Source organism: Aotus nancymaae, unplaced genomic scaffold, assembly GCF_030222135.1.
Source record: "Aotus nancymaae isolate 86718 unplaced genomic scaffold, 86718_ANA_hifiasm-v0.15.2.pri h1tg000058l, whole genome shotgun sequence".
Classification (NCBI taxonomy): Eukaryota; Metazoa; Chordata; class Mammalia; order Primates; family Aotidae; genus Aotus; species Aotus nancymaae.
Genome location: NW_026988472.1, coordinates 5,303,721 through 5,321,264, shown reverse-complemented (window position 1 = coordinate 5,321,264; position 17,544 = coordinate 5,303,721). Strand labels below are relative to the sequence as shown.

General features: G+C 39.6%; 2 protein-coding genes across 2 annotated transcripts in view; both read left to right on the top strand.

Annotated features, from left to right (window-relative positions):
- GNL3L (G protein nucleolar 3 like) overlaps nt 1–7,736 on the top strand; it is an 81,822-nt gene extending 74,086 nt beyond the window's left edge. The window contains exon 18 of the transcript XR_010338128.1: nt 7,015–7,736. The gene's annotated coding sequence lies outside the window, so the exon portion shown is untranslated. The remainder of the gene's footprint in view (nt 1–7,014) is intronic.
- LOC105730475 (phosphoglycerate mutase 1-like) overlaps nt 1–17,544 on the top strand; it is an 82,106-nt gene that overhangs the window by 24,117 nt on the left and 40,445 nt on the right. The window lies entirely within an intron of this gene.

Here is a 17,544-nt window from a genome sequence, read left to right as displayed (position 1 = left end):
CTTTTGGGTAAATACCTAGGAGTGGAATTGCTGGGTCTTAGGGCAACTCCATGTTTAACTTTTAGAGTAACTGTCTGTAAGGTCTTTTAGGCTGACTGATGGCCTCATGAACGCCATGTTAACGTCTGTGACCTGCAGGGACACTCCAGATGAGTTCCTAGAAAATTTAAAGTAACTGGAAGACCATGAAAAGAGAAAGAAATGATCAACTCCTGCAGTGCCTACTTAATTTTAAGACATTCTCTATTGTTCCTTATTCCCTCTCCAATTGATAAGGCCATTGGACTTTGTAACTGACATGGTCAACCTACGACCTCCTCCCAGCTTGCAAAAATCTGCCCTAAAATGTAACTTTCCACTGCTCACCCCAAACCTATGAAACCAACTCCTATCCTATCGCCCTTTGCTGACGCCCTTTTTGGCCTCAGCCCACCTGCACCCAGGTGAGTAAACAACCATGTTGCTCACACAAAGCCTGTTTGGGGGTCTCTTCATTCAGAGTGCATGTTTTAACACTGTCAAACTATTTTTCACATCACCTTATATATATACTTTACAATAAAAAAAATTAAAAAACCCAGTAAGGCTGGAGATGTTAATGTAGTTAACTGGAGACTAAGTCTTCCCCTTTATCTCTACTAAGTATTTCCACCTCTGCTTTTCATCCAGTCTGTGCATTTCCTTTACCTTGGAAAATAGATGAAGGGAATTTTCCCAGAAGCCAGTACTTTTCTTTTTTCTTTTTTTTTTTGAGACAGTCTCGCTCTGTTACCCAGGTTGGAATACAGTGGTGTGATCTCAGCTCACTGCCTCAGCCTCCCGAGTAGCTGGGTTTAAAGGCATGTACCACCATGACCAGAAGCCAGTACTTCTGAATCCCAGAGGAAAGCTGTGCCAATAGTTTTTCTGAAACCTGGGAAATATAACTGAAAAAGTAAAATATTTCCAGTAAGCATTTGTATGTGCCAGGCAGACTGTTAGCTGTTTCATGGATGTCATCACTTTGAAACTTACTCAACTCTCCTGTGATTTTAATATTATCATGGCTTCAGTTTGTCTCTCTTGTGGTATCTAGCACAGGGGTGGAGGAACTCATTGAATGATATGGCTGGATAGGCAAAAGGTGGTGAATAAGAGGTTCAGTGTGCTCTGGGCACAGTGAGAAGGCCTGGCAAGGGCAGTGCCCGCCATATGGGCGCCACAAACAGGCTACAGAAAGGGTTCTCCTTCAAACTGATATTCTTTAAATATTTGTTCAGCATTTATTTGGCAGGAGAAAGGAAAAACCGATTTTTTCTTTAATAAAAATTGCATACTTTCCTGGATGTTCAAAATAAGGAACATATTATATGCACCAAACTTAGCATATTTTAACTTATTTGGAATTGCCTTTCATTTCACGGTTTTTCCATTGCTTGTAATTGGAGTGCGTTAGTCACTCACACTCACCAAGGGGAAAAGTAACTAACTGCCGATGGATAGAGACAGGAAGTCTTGTTTAAATATATTTGAAAGGTCTTTTGGTAGAATGGTTTCTACTTTTAAGTAGTTTTTGTTCCCACTTTAGTTTTTTTCCCCTGAACCTAGCAACTCCTTAGACAGGCACATTAAAATATTTTTATTTTGATAATAAACTAGATGACTTGTTGTAGACAGCCTTACATTGTGCACTATTCAGTTTTAGGCTTTGAGAGTAAGCTGCTGACCCTGGCTCCTACTCCCCAAGGCAGCTGGATGGTGTTAGCCTTAGGGCCTGGGGGGGTATGAGTGTGCACAATTGCAAAAATATTCCATAAATAGTATGCGCTTATAAGGGGTTTGTTACTATCGTGCTTATTTCCACGTCAGGAAGCAGTTAACTTCAGTAGAGGGGTGGGGCCAATTTTTGCTTCACCAGTTAGTTGAGAGGTTTCTTATGGAAATCTGCATTAATTAGCCTAGATTTAATTCCTTGCTATTGTTTCTTTTTGTGTAGTGGGAAACAACTGGCTAACTGGTCCACTACTTAAACTGGCTTGTCATTTGTGTGGGAAAAGGAAAAGGTTATTCTTAACCAAGAAGAAGGCTGTTCTTTAGATCTCAAATCTATGTGCAAAGAATCTGGGGAAAGAGAAAACTTCTCCACTTGTGCCTGGATCCCATCCTCTTCTGTTTCTTTAGCTGCTTCATCAGTTATCCCTTTCTTTTCAGAAGTTTCAACCTATCTATCTCTGTCGGCAAGCTTCTATTAGCATTGGAAGATGTTCAGTATTTTTCCTTTGCAAAAAGGAAAGCCACATCCCTTTGGCTAGTTCCCCATGTCCTTTCACCTTTACACAAAACAGTTTCTTGAATGAGTTGTCCTCACTTGTATTTCCTCACCCTTTACCCACTCATCAACCTACTGTGATTTGGCTTTTCCCTCTGCTCTTCTACTATAATTGGATCTACCACCATCAACCAACTATCTCTTACTTGTTAAATTCAGTAGCTTTTGGCTATGTTTTCTCTCTCCTTAATTTATCATCACATTTATCTCTGTTGACAATTCCACTCCCTCCTCCCCCCCCCCCCCCCCCCCGCCCTGCCAGAAGCTGACTCTGGCTTTCAGAAACTTCTCTGGTTGCTGGGGACTGAATGTATCCCTACTGCCCCCAAATTCATATGTTGAAACCTAACCTCCAAGGTGATGGAATTGAGAGGTGGAGCCTTTGGGAGGTGATTAAATCATGAGGGATTAGTACCTTTATTAAGGAGGCCTGAGGGATTTTGTTTGCCCCTTTCACTGTGTGAGAACACAGCTAGAAATCACCATCTATGGGGAATGAGCCCCCACCAGATACTGAAATTGCCAGCACTTGGATCTTGGATTTCTACACCTTCAGAGCTGTAAGAAATACATTTCTGTTATTTATAAGCTATCCAGTTTATGGTATTTTGTTGTAGTAGCCCAAACAGACTAAGACACTGGTTCTCCCACTACTCCAATGGGTCTCTTTCAGTCTTCTTCATGGGTCCTTCTCAGTCTCTTTTATATATTCTTTTCCTTCCTATTCTCTAAATTTGAGTACTTTAAAAAATTTTAGGCTGGGCGCACTGGCTCATGCCTGTAATCCCAGCACTTTGGGAGGACGAGGCGGGTGGATCACAAGGTCAGGAGATCAAGACCAGCCTGACCAACATCGTGAAACCCCATCTCTACTAAAAATACAAGATTAGCTGGGCGTGGTGGTGCCTACCTGTAATCCCAGCTACTCAGGAGGCTGAGACAGGAGAATCACTTGAACCCGGGAGGCGGAGGTTGCCGTTGTGCCATTGCACTCCAGCCCGGGTGACAGAGTGAGACTCTGTCTCAAAAAAAAAAAATTAGCTCTCAATTTAAAAATCTTATTAGTTCCCCCTGCTTTCCCATGCTGGAGAGGCCACATGTAGGAGCTGGCTTCAGTTATCCTCTGTATGCTGATGGCTCCTAGATCTCTTCCTCTTGCTCATTCCTCCCTCTTGAGCTCTAGGCATTTATATATGAAGGCCTCCTGATTATCTGCTCCTGGCCGTCTTGCAAGTATCTGAAACTCGACATATATTAAACTCTGCTTATCATCTTCATCCCCCTAGTCCTTCTAAACTTGCTCTTCCTCCCGACTTTCCCAAGTCAGCAAATAGCCCCTCTGTCTGCTCAGTTATCCAAACAAAAGCTTGAGCATCAGCCTAGACTCAGCCTTTTCCTTTCAAGTCTTATTAATTCTCTCTTTTCCACAGATCCATGTTCTAGGTGATGTGGTAATCTTGCCTCATCATTTTCCCTACAATAAGATTGATCTTCTTGGAGCCTAGTTCTGATCACATGACTTCCATGCTCAAGAATAAGCACTAGATCAGAATAGAAAAATGAATAAAGAACACAAATAGGCGATTCCCAGAAGAAACACAAGTGGACTGGACTGGGCATGATGGCTCATGCTTGTAATCCCAGCACACTGAGAGGCTGAGGCAGGAGGATCTCTGCAGCCCAGGAGTTGGAGACCAGGCTGAGCAACATAGTGAGATGCCATCTCCATGGAAAAAAAAAAAAAATTGCCAACCATGGTGGCATACACCTGTCGTTCCAGCTACTTGGGAGGCCGAGGCAGGAGGATCCCTTGAGTCCAGGAGTTCAAGTCCATAGTGAGCTATGATTGTGCCATTGCACTCCAGCCTGGGTGGCAGACTGAGACCCTGTTTTAAAAAAAACCCCACAAATGGCCAATAAATATCTAAGAAGGGGCTCAATCTCACTTATAATTACAATACAAATTACAGCACCATGATACCAGTTTTCACTTGCCAGATTCGCTAAAACCTAGGGTTTTAGTGAGGGGAAATGGACATCCATACACAGATGGTGGGAGTGTAAACTGGCAGAACCTTTTGGAGGCAATTTGGCAGCAGGTATCAAAATATTAAGTTTACACACCCTTTGATGCACTTTTAGATTTTATTCTACAGAAATACACAAGTATATATATATGCAAATACATTTATTACATTATTATTCATAATATGAAATTGGAAACAATCTAAATGTCTGTCAACAATGAAATTATTAAGTAAGTAATGGTATATACAGTATACACATGAAGGATTACTAAGCTGCCTCTAAAAAGAATAAAGTATCTGTATAACACGACATGGAAAGATGATGACAATTTATTTTATTTATTTATTTTTTGAGACAGAGTCTTGCTCTTTCACTCAGGCTGGAGTGCAGTGGTTCAAGTGATTCTCCTGCCTCAACCTCCTGAGTAGCTGGGATTACAGGCATGTGCCACCACGCCCAGCCGATGACAAAAAGAGAAAGTTTCACAACTGTGTTAATCTCATTTCTGTAAAGAAATTATTTTTTGTATATATATAAGAACTTTTGAAAATATAGGTACAAACATTAACTGTGGGAGTAGGAGTTATAGGAGTAGGGAGGAAAGGGGCTTATACATTCTGTTTTATACAATTTTTAAATTTTTTTTTAATTTTGAGAGACAAGGTCTTATTATATTGCCCAGGCTGGTCTTGAACTCCTGGTCTCAAGCAATCCTCTTGCCTCAGCCTTCCAAAATACTGGGATTACAGGATTACAGGTGTGAGCCACTGTGCCCAGCCTGTTTTACACAATTCTATACCCTCTATTGAGGATACTTTGTTTCCTGAGGTAGAAATAATGATATGGGGATGGAGTTCGATGGGAAACAGGTCTAGGGATATGGATGTTACCTGATGCCGATTATAATCTGGAAAGTCCACAGGAAAACTGAGGCGGCCATTAGCATTGCTAGAGGATGATGCAGGTTATAGTGAACCAGGCACTGGTAGAAAGATGTTAGATTTTTTGTGGTGCTGTTGGCTAGCGGAAACAGAAAACCCCTAACATAGCTGGGTTGAGCAATAAGGACATTATCTCACAAAACAAGAAATCTGAGACAGTGCAGCTTCTGGGTTAATGAATTTCGAGGCTTACTGAGGCCATTAAGGTCCCAGGTTGTTTCCACCTTTCCACTTGGCTATTTGAAATGTGTCTGCCTGTTTTATTTATTTATTTATTTTTACTTTTGTGGGTATATAGTAGGTGTATATACTAATGGGGTACATAAAATTTGTTGATACAGGCATGCAATGTGTATTAATCACATCATGGAAAATGGGGTATCCATCCATTCACGCATTTATCCTTTGTGTTAACAAACAATCCAATTATACTCTTTTGGTTATTTAATTTTTTAATAATTTATTTATTTATTTTACATATATATATTTTATTGCATTTTAGGTTCTGGGGTACATGTAAAGAACATGCAGGATTGTTGCATAGATACATAACATGGCAATATGGTTTGCTGCCTCCATCCCCATCACCTATATCTGGCATTTCTTCCCATGTTATCCCTCCCCAACTCCCTATCCCCCACTGTCCCTCCCCTAGTCCACCCCAACAGACCCCAGTGTGTGATGTTCCCCTCCCTGTGTCCATGTGTTCTCATTGTTCAACACCTGCCTATGAGTGAGATCATGTGGTGCTTGATTCTCTGTTCTTTTGTCAGTTTTCACTCTTGTTGCCCAGGCTGGAGTGCAATGGCACAATCTCAGCTCAATTCATTCAGGAGGTTCAAGCAATTCTACCTCAGCCACCTGAGTAGCTGGGATTACAGGCATGTGCCACAACACCCAGCTAATTTTTTGTATTTTTAGTAGAGACGGGGTTTCACCATGTTAACCAGGCTGGTTTCAAACTCCTGACCTCAGCTGATCCACCCGCCTCGGCCTCCCAAAGTGCTGAGATTACAGGTTTGAGCCCTCACGCCTGGCTGCTTTAGTTAAAATGTACAATTAAATGATTATTGACTATAGTCACCCTGGTGTTTTATCAAATGCTAGATATTATGCATTCTTTCTATTTTTATTTTGTACCCATTAACCATCCCCACTTCTCTCTTACCCCCCAGCCCTATTACCCTTCCCGGCTTCTGGTAGCCATCATTCTACTCTATATCTTCATGGGTTCGATTTAAAAAATTTTTAGCTCCCACAAATAAGTGAGAACATGTAATGTTCGTCTTTCTGTGCCTAACTTATTTCACTTAACATAATGGCCTTCAGTTCCATTCATGTTGTTGCAAATGGCTGGATCTCATTCTTTTTTATGGTTGAATAGTACTCCATTGCGTATATGTACCACATTTTCTTTATCCATTCATCTGTTGATGGACACTTAGGCTGCTTCCAAATCTTAGCTATTATGAACAGAGCTGCAACACACATGGGAGTGCAGATATCTCTTCCTTATATTGATTTCCTTTCTTTTGAATATATACCCAGCAGCGGGATTGCTGGATCATATGGTAGCTCTATGTTTAGTTTTTAAAGGAACTTCCAAACTGTTCTCCATATTGGTTGTACTAGTTTACAGTCCCATCAACAGCGTGTGAGTTTCGCTTTTCTCCATATCCTCTCCAGCATTTGTTATTGCCTGTCTTTTGGTTAAAAGCCTGTCTGCCTTTTTTGTAGGTGAGCTTCCTCATGGTTTCACGATGGCTGTCACAGTTCCAGACAACACATGAAGAAAGCTGTGTCCAAGGGCATAAAGTGGACCTTCCTTTTTCTATGTGTCTTTTAAAGATCAAGAAAGATTTTTCTGGCAGAAAAACTTTATTAGTCAGAGTCCTGGCGGGAAACAGATAGCTACACAATGGCAGATTATCTTTTTCATAAATGGCTGCAGCAGTCTCTCTCATCCCATATACTTTTCTACAGTGAGACCTTACCATTCCCCCATTAAGAGGTGAAGTCAAATTCTCCTCTCTTTGAATGTGAGTGGGCTTGTGAATTTATCAGTCATTAGTATATAGCAGAAATGATGGCTGTGTGACCTTTTAGGCTAAGTCATATAAAATGATGCAGCTTTTGCCTGATTAGTTGGAACACTCACACTTGTAGCCCTGAGCTGCCATTAAGAAGTCCAACTGAGACAGCAATGCTGTAGAGACCAAATGTAGAAACTCTGGTCAACAGCTCAGTTGAGCTCTTAGCTGACAAGCAGTATTGACTGTAAGCCATTTGAGTGCGCCATCTTGGACATCCAGTACAGTTAAGTTTTCAGATGACTGCAGCCCAAGCTGACATCTGACTACAACTGCAAGAAAGACCCAAAGAGAACATTTTCCACCTGAGCCCTTCCCAAATTCCTGACTCAAAAATTGTGAGAAAAATAAAATTGTTGTTTTAAGCCACTAAGTTTTGGGGCAATTTGTTACACATCACTAGTAATTGGAACACACAGCCTGAGCAACATGGTGAAATCCCATCTGTACAAAAATTAGCCAGGCATGGTGGCCTGAACCCATAGTTCCAGCTACTTGGAAGGCTGAGGAGGGAGAATTGCTTGATCCCAGGAGGTTGGGGCTGCAGTCAGTCCTGCTCACGCCACTGCACACCAGCCTAGGCAACAGAAAGAGGTCCTCTCTCTCTCTCTCTTTTTTTTTTTTTGAGACGGAGTCTCTCACTGTTGCCCAGGCTGTAGTGCAATGGCGCGATCTTGGCTCACTGCAATCTCTGCCTCCTGGGTTCAAGCAATTCTCCTGCCTCAGCCTCCCAAGTAGCTGGGACCACAGGCATGCGCCACCATGCCCAGCAAATTTTTTTGTATTTTTAGTAGAGACGGGGTTTCACCATGTTGGCCAGGATGGTCTTGGTCTCCTGACCTCGTAATCCGCCTGCCACGGCCTCTCAAAGTGCTGGGAATACAAGTGTGAGCCACCATGCCCGACTGAGAGGCCCTCTCTTAATAAAACTAAATAAATAAAAAATTGTAGGAAAATAATCTTTAGATTTCCATCCACATCTCAGTTTTCATCACATGCACAACAGGTTTCATCACATGCACACCAGTTATCTTCTGTGGTGTAAAATGCAGGAACCATGTAAAGAATTCTTTCATTCTTGTCTGGTTCCTTTTTCAGCAGTTTCTCTTGTGGTACACATACACATTTTTACTTTAATTGCCTAATATAATTTCAACATACAGAGCACACAAGGAGATTTTTATTCTACCTTAATTTTAGAGTACTTATCATATTTGACAGAGTGACACCCTGTTTCTTAAAAAATTATACCCATTTTACTAGGTATGTAGTGATTTGGTTTGGATTTGCATTTCTCTAATGACTAATAATGTTGAGCATTTTTTCATGTGCTTATTGTTTATTTGTGTGTCTTTTTGTTGAGAAGTATCTATTTAAGTCCTTCTTTTAAAATCTGGTTGTCTTTTTGTAGTTCAGTTGCAGGAGTTTTTTAATGAGATGGAGTCTCGCTCATATACATATACACAGGTATGTTTCAGCACATGTATATAATGTATACATGTATACAATGGAACATTGAAGAGGATGTCCTTTCCAGCACATGTATACAACATATAATGATCAAATCAGGGTGATTAACATACTCATCACCTTAAATGTGTCTTGGAAACATTCAAAATTATCTTTCCTGGCTTTTTGAAAATATACAATAAATTGTAGTTTAACCATATTAATTCTACAGCGCTGCAGAACGATAGAACTCATTCCTCCTATCTAGCTGTAATTTCGTATCTGTTAACCAAACCCTCCCCAGCCTCCCCTCCCCTCATTCTCTAATACTCACAATTCTACTCTCTACTTCCATGAACTCAAATTTTTTTTAGCTCTCACATATGAGTGAAAATGTGCAGTATTTATCTTTATATGCCTGACTTATTTCACTTGATTTATTATGTAGGCTTACCCATGTTGCCATGAATGACAGGATTTCATTCTTTTTAAGGTTGAGTAGTATTCAATTGTGTATATATACCATATTTTCTTTATCCAGTCATCCACTGATGGAAACTTAAGTTGATTCCATCTTGACTATTGTGAATAATGCTGCAATAAACATAGGCGTGCAGGTATCTTTTTGATGTACTGGTTTCATTTCCTTTGGTTAAATAATCCAGAGTTGCTGAATCATATGATAGTTCTATTTTTAGTTTTTTGAGGAAGCTCCAAATGGTTTCTTTTTTTTAATAATGGCTGCACTAATTTACACTTCCACTAACATCCTCGCCAGCATTTGTTATTTTTGTCTTTTTGAAAATAGCCATTCTGAGGTGATCTGGTATCTCATTGTGGTTTTGATTTGCATTTACCTGATGATTCGTGATGTTGAGCATTTTTTTTTCATGTTTGTTGCCATTTGTATGTCTTCTTTTGAGAAATATCTATTCAGTTCTTTTGCCCATTTTTAAATTGGATTATTATTATTTTTTGCTTTTGAGTTGTTTGATTTCCTTATATATTTTGAATTTTCATCCCTTGTTGGATGAATAGTTTGCAAATACTTTCTCCTGTTCTACAGGCTGTCTCTTCACTCTGTTGGTTGTTTTCCTTTGATGTGCAGAAACTTGTCAGTTTAATATAGTTCCATTTGTCTATTTTTGTTGCCTGTGCTTTTGAAATCTTAGCTGTAAAATCTTTGTCTAGACCAATGTCATGAAGTGTTTCCCCTATATTTACTTCTAGTACTTTTATACTTTTGGGTATTATGTTTGAGTCTTTGATCCATTTGAATTGATTTTTGTATATGGCAAGAGATGGTGGTCTATTTTCATTCTGCTGCATATGAATATCCAGGTTTTCCAGCACCATTTATTGAAGAGGGTGCCGTTTTCCCAATGTATGTACTTGATACCTTTGTAAAAAATCTGTTGACTGTAAATATGTGGCTTTATTTCTGGGTTCTCTATTTTGTTCCGTTCGTCTATGTGTGTGTTTTTATACCATCACTGTGCTGTTTTCGTTACTATAGCTTTGTAGTATAATTTAAAGACAGGTGGTGTGATGCCTCCAGCTTTGTTCTTTTTGCTCAGGATTGCTTTATTTATTTGTGGATTTTTGTGCTTCCACATGAATTTTAGGATTTTTTTTTAAATTCTGTGAAAAATGTTATTGGTATTTTGATAGGGATTGCATTGAATCTTTATATTGCTTTGAGTAATATGGTCATGTTAACAATAGTAATTCTTCTGATCCATGAGCATGAGGTGTTTTTCCATTTGTCTGTGTCCTCTTCAATTTCACTCATCAGTGTTTTGTAGTTTTTATTGTAGAGCTCTTTTATCTCTTTAGTTAAATTTATTCCTAGGTATTTAATTTTTCTATAGTGTTTGTAAATGGGGTTGCTTTCTTGATTTCTTTTTCACATTGCTTGTTATTGGTGTATAGAAAAGCTACTGATTTTTATATATTTATTTTGTATCCCGCAACTTTACTGAATTAGTTTATCAATTCTGAGAGTTTTTTGGTGGAGTCCTTAGGGGTATCTAGATATAAGGTCATGTTGTCTGCAAAGAGGGACAACTTGACTTTCTCTTTTCTCATTTGGATGCCTTTTATTTATTCCCTTGCCTGATTGTTATGGCTAGAACTTCTAGTACTATGTTGAATAAGAGTGGTGAAAATGGGTATTCTTGTTTTGTTCAGTTCTTAGAGGAAAGGCCTTCAATATGATGTTAGCTGTGGTTTTGTCATATATGGGCTTTATTATGTTGAGGCATGTTCCTTGTATTCTTAATTTGTTGTGAGTTTTTATCATGAAGGGGTATTGAATTTTATCAAATGCTTTTTCTGCATCTTTTGAGATGGTCACATGGTTTCTGTCCTTCTTTCTCTTTATGTGATATATCACATTTATTGATTTCCATACATTTAACAATCCCGTATCCCTGTGATAAAGCCCACTTGATCATGGTGAAGTATTTTTTTGATGTGTTGCTGGATTCGATTTGCTGGTATTTTTTGATATTTGCGTCTATGTTTATCAGTGATATTGCACTGTAGTTTTGTTTTGTGTGTGTGTGTGTGCGTGTGTGTGTGTGTGTGTGTGTGTGTGTCTTTCTGGTTTTGGTATCAGGGTAATGCTGGCCTTGTAGAATGAGTTAGGGAGAATTTCCTCCTCTTCAGATTTTTGGAATAGTTTGAGAATAATTGTTGTTAATTCTTCTTTATAAGTTTAATATAACTCAGCAATAAAGCTATCTGGTCCTAGACTTTTTTTCCAGTTTTATTTTATTTTATTATATGTATATTTTATTGCATTTTAGGTTCTGGGGTACATGTAAAGAACATGCAGGATTGTTGCATAGGTACAAACATGGCAATGTGATTTGCTCCCTCCATCCCCATCACCTATATCTGGCATTTCTCCCCTTGTTATTCCTCCCCAACTCCCTACCCCCCACTGTCCCTCCCCTAGTCCACCCCCACAGACCTCAGTGTGTGATGCTCCCCTCCCTGTGTCTATGTGTTCTCATTGTTCAACACCTGTCTATGAGTGAGAACATGCAGTGCTTGATTTTCTGTTCTTGTGTCAGTTTGCTGAGAATGATGGTTTCCAGGTTCATCCATGTTCCTACAAAGGACATGAACTCATCGTTTTTTATGGCTGCCTAGCATTCTATGGTGTATATGTGCCACATTTTCCCTGTCCAGTCTATCATCGATGGGCATTTGGGTTGGTTCCAAGTCTTTGCTATTGTAAACAGTGCTGCAATGAACATATGTGTGCATGTGTCCTTATAATAGAACAATTTATAATCCTTTGGTTATATACCCAGTAATGGGATTGCTGGGTCATATGGAATTTCTATTTCTAGGTTCTTGAGGAATTGCCACACTGTCTTCCACAATGGTTGAACTATCAAACTCCCACCAACAGTGTAAAAGTGTTCCTATTTCTCCACGTCCTCTCTAGCATCTGTTGTCTCCAGATTTTTTAATGATCGCCATTCTAACTGGCATGAGATGGTATCTCAATGTGGTTTTGATATGCATTTCTCTAATGACCAGTGATGATGACCATTTTTTCATGTTTGTTGGCCTCATATATGTCTTCTTTTGAAAAGTGTCTATTCATATCTTTTGCCCACTTTTGATTGGGTTTGTTTTTTTTTCTAGTAAATCTGTTTTAGTTCTTTGTAGATTTTGGATATAAGTCCTTTGTCAGATGGGTAGATTGCAAAAATTTTTCCCATTGTGTTGGTTGCCGGTTCACTCTAATGATTGTTTCTTTTGCTGTGCAGAATCTCTGGAGTTTAATTAGATTCCATTTGTCTATTTTGGTATTTGTTGCCAATGCTTTTGGTGTTTTAGTCATGAAGTCCTTGCCTATGCCTATGTCCTGAATGGTTTTGCTGAGATTTTCTTCTAAGATTTTTTTTTTTTTTTTAAGACAGGGTTTCACCATGTTGGTCAGGCTGGTCTTGAACTCCCAACCTCAGGTGATCCAACCGCCTTGGCCTCCAACGTGCTTGGATTACAGGCATGAGCCACCACGCCCGGCCTTTCTTCTAAGATTTTTATGGTGTTAGGTCTCATGTTTAAATCTTTAATCCATCTGGAGTTAATTTTAGTGTAAGGTGTCAGGAAGAGGTCCAGTTTCTGCTTTCTGCACATGGCTAGCCAGTTTTGCCAACACCATTTATGAAACAGAGAATCCTTTCCCCTTGCTTGTTTTTGTCAGGTTTGTGAAAGATCAGATGGTTGTAGATATGTGGCATTGCCTCCGAGGCCTCTGTTCTGTTCCATTGGTCTATATCTCTGTTTTGGTACCAGTACCATGATGTTTTGATTACTGTAGCCTTGTAGTATAGTTTGAAGTCAGGTAGCATGATGCCTCCACCTTTGTTCTTTTTGCTTAGAATTGACTTGGCTATGCGGGCTCTCTTTTGGTTCCATATGAAGTTTAAGGTGGTTTTTTCCACTTCTTTGAAGAAGGTCAATAGTAGCTTGATGGGGATAGCATTGAATCTATAAATTACTTTGGGCAGTATGGCCATTTTCACAATATTGATTCTTCCTAACCATGAGCGTGGAATATTTTCCCATCTGTTTGTTTCCTCTCTTATTTCCTTGAGCAGCAATTTGAAGTTCTCCCTGAAGAGATCCTTTTACATGCTTTGTTAGTTGTATTCCTAGGTATTTTATTCTCTTTGTAGCAATTGTGAATGGCAGTTCATTCTCGATTTGGCTCTCTTTAAGTCTGTTATTGGTGTATAGGAATGCTTGTGATTTTCGCACATTGGTTTTGTATCCTGAGACTTCGCTGAAGTTGCTTATCAGCTTCAGGAGATTTTGGGCTGAGACGATAGGGTCTTCTAAATATACAATCATGTCATCTGCAAATGGAGACAATTTGACTTCCTCCTTTCCTGATTGAATACCTTTATTTCTTTTTCATGCCTGATTGCTCTGGCTAGAACTTCCAATACTATATTGAATAGGAGTGGTGAGAGAGGGCATCCTTGTCTAGTGCCAGATTTCAAAGGAAATGCTTCTAGTTTTTGCCCATTCAGTATGATATTGGCTGTGGGTTGTTGTAAATAGCTTTTATTATTTTGAGATACGTTCCGCTGATACCTAGTTTCTTGAGGGTTTTTAGCATAAAGGCCTGTTGAATTTTGTTGAAGGCCTTCTCTGCATCAATTGAGATAATCATGTGGTTTTTGTCTTTGGTTCTGTTTATGTGGTGAATTACGTTTATAGGCTTGTGTATGTTGAACCAGGCTTACATCCCCGAGATGAAGCCTACTTGATCGTGATGGATAAGCTTTTTGATGTGCTGTTGCAATTGGTTTGCCAGTATTTTATTGAAGATTTTTGCGTCTATGTTCATCATGGTTATTGGCCTGAAGTTTTCTTTTCTTGTTGAGTCTCTGCTGGGTTTTGATATCAGGATGATGTTGGTCTCATAAGATGATTTGAGGAGGATTCCCTCTTTTGAATTGTTTGGAATAGTTTCAGAAGGAGTTCCTCTTTGTATGTCTGGTAGAATTCGGCTGTGAACCCATCTAGACCTGGGCTTTTTTTTTTTTTTTTTTTGGTTGGTAATGTATTAATTGCTGCCTCAACTTCAGTCCTTGTTATTGGTCTATTCAGGGTTTCAACTTCTTCCTGGTTTACACTTGGGAGGGTGTAAATGTCCAGGAATTTATCTGTTTCTTCCAGGTTTACTAGTTTATGTGCATAGATTTGTTTGTAGTAATCTCTGATGGTTGTTTGTATTTCTGTGGAATCTGTGGTGATATCCCCTTTATCGTTTTTTAGTGCATCTATTTGATTCTTCTCTTTTCTTTTTTATTAATCTGGCTAGCAGTCTATTTTGTTGATGTTTTAAAAAAACCAGCTCCTGGATTTATTGATTTTTTGAAGGGTTTTTTGTGTCTCTATCTCCTTCAGTTCTGCTCTGATCTTAGTTATTTCTTGTCTTCTGCTAGCTTTTGAGTTTTTTTGATCTTGCTCCTCTAGCTCTTTCAATTTTGATGATAGGGTGTCGATTTTAGATCTTTCCTGGCTTCTCATGTGGGCATTTATTGCTATAAGTTTTCCTCTAGATACTGCTTTAAATGAGTCCCAGAGATTCTAGTACATTGTGTCTTTATTCTCATTGGTTTCAAAGAACATCTTTATTTCTGCCTTCATTTCATTGTTTATCCAGTCAACATTCAAGAGCCAGTTGTTCAGTTTCCATGAAGTTGTGCGGTTCTGAGTTAGTTTCTGAATTCTAAGTTCTGGTTTGATTGCACTGTGATCTGAGAGACTGTTATGATTTCCATTCTTTTGCATTTGCTGAGGAGTGATTTACTTCCAAATATGTGGTCAATTTTAGAGTAGGTATGATGTGGTGCTGAGAAGAATGTATATTCTGTGGATTTGGGGTGGAGAGTTCTTTAGATGTCTATTAGGTTTGCTTGGTCCAGGTCTGAGTTCAAGTCCTGGATGTCCTTGTTAATTTTCTGTCTCATTGATCTGTCTAACATTGACAGTGGAGTGTTAAAAGTCTCCCACTATTGTTGTGTGGGAGTCTAAGTCTCTTTGTAGGTCATTAAGAACTTGCCTTATGTATCTGAGTGCTCCTGTATTGGGTGCATATTTAGGATCATTAGCTTTTCTTGTTGCATTGATCCTTTTACCATTATGTAATGCCCTTCTTTGTCTCTTTTGATCTTTCTTGGTTTAAAGTCTATTTTATCAGAGACTAGGATTGCAACTCCTGCTTTTTTTTGCTCTCCATTCACTTGGTAGATCTTCCTCCATCCCTTTATTTTGAGCCTATGTGTATCCTTGCATGTGAAATGGGTTTCCTGGATACAACACATTGATGGATTTTGACTTTTTATCCAATTTGCCAGTCTGTGTCTTTTGATTGGGGCATTTAGCCCATTTACATTTAAGGTTAATATTGTTATGTGTGAATTTGATCCTGTCATTTTGATGCTAGCTGGTTGTTTTGCCCATTAGGTGATGCTGTTTCTTCATTGTGTTGATGCTCTTTACCATTTGGTATGTTTTTGGAGTGGCTGGTACTGGTTGTTCCTTTCTATGTTTAGTGCTTCTTTCAGGAGCTCTTGTAAAGAAGGCCTGGTGGTGATGAAACCTCTGAGCAATTGCTTGTTCATAAAGGATTTTATTTCTCCTTCGCTTATGAAGCTTAGTTTGGCTGGATATGAAATTCTAGGTTGAAAGTTGTTTTCTTTAAAGATGTTGAATATTGATTCCCCACTCTCTTCTGGCTTGTAGGGTTTCTGCTGAGAGATCTGCTGTGAGTCTGATGTGCTTCCCTTTGTGGGTAACCTGACCTTTCTCTCTGGTTGCCCTTGGCATTTTTTCCTTCATTTAAACCCTGGTGAATCTGATGATTATGTGCCTTGGGGTTGCTCTTCTTGAGGAATATCTTTGTGGTGTTCTCTGTATTTCCTGGACTTGGATATTGGCCTGCCTTGCTAGGTTGGGGAAGTTCTCCTGGATAATATCCTGAAGAGTGTTTTCCAGCTTGGATTCATTCTCTCCGTCACATTTAGGTACACCTATCAAACGTAGATTAGGTCTATTCACATAATCCCGTATTTCTTGGAGGCTTTGGTAATTACTTTTTACTCTTTTTTCTCAATCTTGCCTTCTCGTTTTATTTCATTGAGTTGATCTTCAATCTCTGATATCCTTTCTTCTGCTTGGTTGATTCAGCTATTGAAACTTGTGTATCCTTTGCAAAGTTCTTGTGTTGTGTTTTTCAGCTCCATCAATTCATTTATATTCCTCTATAAGCCGTTTATTCTCGTTAGCATTTCGTCAAACCTTTCTTCAAGGTTCTTAGTTTCTTTGCATTGGGTTACAACATGATGTTTTAGCTCAGAGAAGTTTGTTATTACCCACTTTCTGAAGCCTTTTTCTGTCAATGCATCAGACTCATTCTCCATCCAACCTTGTTCCGTTGCTGGAGAGGAGTTGTGATCCCTTGGAGGAGGAGAAGCATTCTGGTTTTGGGCATTTTCATCCTTTTTGCACTGATTTCTCCCCATGTTTGTGGATTTATCTACCTGTGGTCTTTGTGGTTGGTGACTTTCAGATGGGGTCTCTGAGTGGACATCCTTTTTGTTGCTGATGAAGTTATTTCTTTCTGTTTCTTAGTTTTCCTTCTAACAGTCAGGCCCCTCTGCTGTAGGACTGCTGGAGGTCCACTCCAGACCCTGCTTGCCTGAGGATCACCTGCAGCGGCTGCAGAACAGTAAGGGTTGCTGCCAGTTTCTTCTTCTTTTCTCTTTGTCCCAGAAGGACACCTGCCAGATGTCAGCCTGAGCTCTCCTTTATGAGTTGTCTCTGGTTATATGGGGTCGGGGAGCTGCTTGAGGAGACAGTCTGTCTCTTATGGGAGCTCAAGTGCTGAGCTGTGAGCACTGTTGTTCTGGTCAGAGCTGCTGGGCAGGTACATTTAAGTCTGCTGCAGTGGAATTCATAACCGCCTTTTTTTCCCAAGTGCTTTGTCCCGAGAAGGTGGGACTTTTATTTATAAGTTCCTGTCATTCTGCCTCCTTTTTTCAGAGATACCCTGCAGTGAAGAGGTAGCCTTCTCACAGTCTGCCTTTTTTCAGAGATACCCTCCAGTGAGGAGATAGCCTTCTCACAGTCTGCCAGCAGAGGCATTGCTGAGCTGCCATGGGCTCTGCCCAGCTACTGTGTGAACTTC